This window comes from Limulus polyphemus, unplaced genomic scaffold, assembly GCF_000517525.1.
Source record: "Limulus polyphemus unplaced genomic scaffold, Limulus_polyphemus-2.1.2 Scaffold583, whole genome shotgun sequence".
Classification (NCBI taxonomy): domain Eukaryota; kingdom Metazoa; phylum Arthropoda; class Merostomata; order Xiphosura; family Limulidae; genus Limulus; species Limulus polyphemus.
Window position 1 is genome coordinate 405,855 of NW_013666193.1, and position 4,968 is coordinate 410,822.

Below are 4,968 nucleotides of genomic sequence, written 5' to 3' on the forward strand. Positions count from 1 at the left end.
GATTAGTTAATATCTTATACACTAGCCCCCGAGTAACTGAGTTTTACTCTTGATTAGGTAATATCTTATACAGTTAATAGCCGTCAAGATGACTGTGATGTCTTACTCCCGCCACTGTTGAGGGCCTATAGGACAGCAGAGCATAAAGCCACTGGATACACTCCAGCAAAGTTGTTGTTTGGTCGGGAACTTCGGTTGCCAGTGGATCTGTTAACAGGACGCCCACCTTATGAAGAGTTGTCTGAAAATGTGTCAGAGTTTGTGAAAGTGTTATCGGAAAGGATGGATGATATTCACCATCAAGTGCGTTCAAACTTGAAAACGTCTGCTGGTTCGATGAAGTTATCTTATGATAAGAGATCTACTGAAGTCAGCTTTGTACCAGGAGACAATGTGTGGTTGTATAATCCCAGGAAGACCAAAGGGAAATCTCCTAAGTTGTCTTCTCCATGTGAAGGCCCATATGACACAGTGGATCGTCTCTCAGTCGTGACTTTCTGGATAAAATGTGGTCGGCGAGGTAAGCTAAAGGGATAAAGTGAACAACGGAACAAATGATGCTGCTGAAGACGTGTCACCTGAAAAAGCCACTGTCGAAGAAGAAACTCGACTCGGTTTTCAGAAGGGAAACGGTGAAGTGAAGCCCTTGATGAAGTTACTACCACTGATGTGACTGTTACCAATGATAGGACGTTTCCTGATGAAGCAGATGAACTCCACATAAAGCAGAAGCCAACGAGATGAAGACCAGTACGGAAGAAGATACCTCCCGTATTTTTAAGAGACTTTGTTGAATTTTAATTTAGTATTTGTAAATTCTGTACATTTAATTAAGTTATTGTTAATTGTTTATTGGTTTAATGTAAGTGGCTATTGTTCGGGACAAACAATACTGAGGGAGGGGCAGTGTTACGACAGCGGAAGTCACGTGACGCTGGTAACACGTCATGAGCTTCTAGAACGTTCATGTCCCATCCTGAAGTCTCGAGTGTTTATTAGATATGCGGTATTCTTGTATATAAGCCGCCAAGAAGTGACGGCAACAATGTGTAGTTGAATTGCAAACGGAGATAGATACGGACAGTTGGATCGAGCGCGTGAGTCGTTCGTTGTGAATTATAGCGTTTGTTATAGCGTGACCGTGGAAATTAAGTGAATTTCAAAGTTGTATTGAGAAAGAATAAACCAGTTTTGTTTAAGAAAGGACTTGTATCGCTAAAGTTTCTTCGGAAAGAATTTTTACGGAAAATTAACTAACGATAAGAAACGTAACAATATAATACAGTTAAATATATAAATGGAAATTATAAACGTTAGTTGAGACAAGTTGAAATCTCTATATAGTTCTACAAAAATATAGTAACATTGTATGCGTTTTAAAACACACACACACAATACGCCTAATAAGACCATCCGCCTATGGAAATCTAGTTACACTATCCATCTATAGAAACACCATCTGCTTTTGTAAAATGTATGTAAAAAACTATATATAAAGTTGATAAGATTAAAATACCAGATTGTTTTATTCATATCAAAACGTTAAATGTGATAGTAACACTATCCAACTCTAGGAACAGCAAAACGTATGTCATGTAAGATAAATATAGAAGCAAAAACTTTAAAGCTAATGAATTAGTGAAGTGTTTTATGCATAAAGTGGTGGATAATTGTGGTGTGTAATATGAAATCCTTTGTCAATAATTTTTTATTATGTTAAATCAATAAAAAATACAAATATAGTTTGCGTGTAATTAAGTATAGACGTTGATGACATGTTAAGAGATATTGACCTACATCATCCTCTGGTGGTTCGCTCGCGAACTATCTGTGCTCTCATAATTCTAATGCTCCATCTGGTGTCACTTCTAGCCAAGCAACACTTCCTCTAGCAGTATACAACTTCCGTTGTCATGCGGCCTAGCAAAGTACTTCTAGTGACACTCAAACTACATGTCTTTTGCATATAACATAATTATATATCCCTCAAGTGTATTTATTACATAATATTTATGTAACCCTCAGGTGGCATCTTTTGATATTCACTCAGATTGCGACCCACACTGAGGCGGCATCCTTTGGGTGCTCAACAATCCCCCTAACTACCTAGTCAGTAGTTTTTAAACATTTCTTTAGTTTGGAGTTTCTATTTAGCTTACTTGTTGTTTTAATTTTTCGTTTTCATTAAGCAAAAAACAATGGCAGAGGTACGTAATCTTTAATTAATCTTTAACTGTTGTTGAAATAATATAGTGCACTCGGGCATTTCTTTTGAGAACTCGAGCACTGTGTTCTACTAGTAATTGAATCGTACTAATCTTCAGGCAACAAACTGCTGTTACCAATAAACACATTTACTAGTCACCTGTTATCAAATAGCGACATATTTCTGGTAAAATAATATAAAAACTGTCACCCTTTATTTCTGGATGTTAGAATCTTGATAGCACCTATTTTGCATTTAGCATTTGAGTCTTTCTAACTCATAAGTTTTCTATAACTATCTTGGCACATTTTTTCAGTTGCTTCCATAAATGTGGAAATTAAGGATGGGATAAGACCAGATCTTCATACGTTGAGACTCGCTACTGAGTATAAAGTTGATACTAGTTGTTGTATGTAGTAAACACTGGACAGCACATTTTCTACCTGGGGATGAGAGGTAGAACTTCTGTTTGCTTGTTTCCTTCTTTTATTAAGTGAGTTTCTGTTGGGAGTTGCCTGTCATGATGATCATTCTTGGTGGATCGAGGTACTCTGTATTCTAAAACGTTTGGCTAAAGCCTGAGCATTTTGGGTTTTGATTGCCAATACTACCATCTTATTAGAGTTCGACTAATTACGAGCTACCCATTTCTCTGAATACTTGAATGATCGATAACAATGTCAACATTCCTTTCAACCTTGAGAAATTTGGCCAGATCTAGATGGTAGTACATTTTATGTTTCTTTCTCACTGCTGCTGCTGAGTCTTGATATCATATCAAGCAAACAGAAGGCTCTAATATCCAAACTTGGCTTACATCAACTACAATGGGTCGTACTCTCAGTCGCCCTATCAAGCCACAAACTTATGAAAACGTACAATCGAAAACTATTATCTTAACAGATGATTTCAAGCAAATTCTTTTTTTTTAACTTGCAACAGCTACTCTACATAAAGGTACAACTCATCATATCTAGGTCTATATCGTAACACAAGTTTGATCTGCTAGAACAACTGTTATGATCTAGAATAATAAACAATTCCTGTTTTATAAACACTTTGAGAGAGGTTGAATACAAAATTCATTTTCTATGAACATATATTTATAAAAATTGTTTGGAATGTGCAAAATGAAATAAAGCACAATCTCACATTCCAAAAATTCTAGGAAAATTTTATGCTTTTTTGATTTGAAAAAAAAAGCATTTCTGGCCTGATAGGATTTAATGCGTTGATACAAAAAGACATTTTAAGGTATACCAAATTTCTTGTTTAAAATTCTATTTGAGACTTTCAAGTGTTCTATGAGGGAAAAATTCATTCTTAAACCACATTTTTGTAAAAATCATCCTGATATATAATGATATTATTTGAAAATGGCAAAATAAAATTCAGAGTAGAATAATATAGCAATACTACAGCATAAGATATTCACTTCTAAAATTTTATCGAGAAGCTCCTAAAGTTCTTTCTTAAACACGCATACAAAAATTTAGCAAACGTTTAAAAACATTATTAGTCTGATCAATTGCAATTTGTTACTTTTAAGTAGGGTCATCTTTTTCCAAAATATACTCATCATCTAACTGGTACTTTCGAACTATATAACGAATGTAAGAAACAGAAATATGATTGTTGATAAATTTCGAGATTGTTTGTGTTTTAAACATGAATTATGATGGATGCAATTAATACTTAACTCGAACGTCACACAAACAACTAGAATCTTATGATATACAGTCTTGGCCAAAATGTTTGCATATTTTCTAACAAGTAAGATCACTATTATTAAGATGGAATACAAACATACTAAGTGCTGTCAAACTGAAAAATGCATGTTATATTAAACATCTACATATGTAACTTGTATGATGATACAAATTCCATGAACATCATGAACGATTTATTAGAATAGCAAACAATTTTATCAGACACCTGTAGAAATAGTTGCAATTTAGCATTGCACCTATCACAACAAAACTTTACCAAAAATAACATCAATTTATTATAAAGAGCGTCTGTAACCTTATATTAGTTCATATTAAACATTCAGTACTTGGTTGATTCTCCTCGTACTCTAATAACCTCTGCAAGGCAACACGGCATGCTGTCGATGAGGTTACTGATGTAACCCACCATGATTTTATCGAAGCTTGTCACTATAAGGCGCTGCAATTCAGTTACAGTATCTGGTTTATGGTTGTGGTTAACAATTTTCCGGCTCAGTTCTGCCCAATAGTTCTCAATAGCATTACAATATGGAGACTTTGCTGGCCATGGCTACCTTGTAACGTCCTCCTGGTCGAGATAATCCCTTACAAAATGTGCATTGTGAGTAGTAGTATTGTCATCCTGGAACATAAAGTTATTGACAAATTGTGCCCTAGCATATGGCAGAAATATCGTCTCCATGCGATGCCTGTAGAAGGCGCCATTGACGTTTCCCAGGAGGATATGGAGAGCAGTTCTTCTACCATTATGAATAGCTGTCTAAATATATATTGCACCACCTTCCGTGTGTTTGTTCCCTTTGTGAACAACAGTTTTCCTCATCCTTACTTAATAAAAGTCCTTACTTAATAAAACTGGTTTATTCTTTCCGAATACAACTTTACGATACACTTATTTTCAACAGTCGCTCCATAACAAACGCTATATCAACGAACGTCAACAATACTTCTGACTGCAGTTCATTTACTCACTATCTACACACACATTATTCTGTCACGTTGTCATCCTCTTATATATACCAGACTACCCTA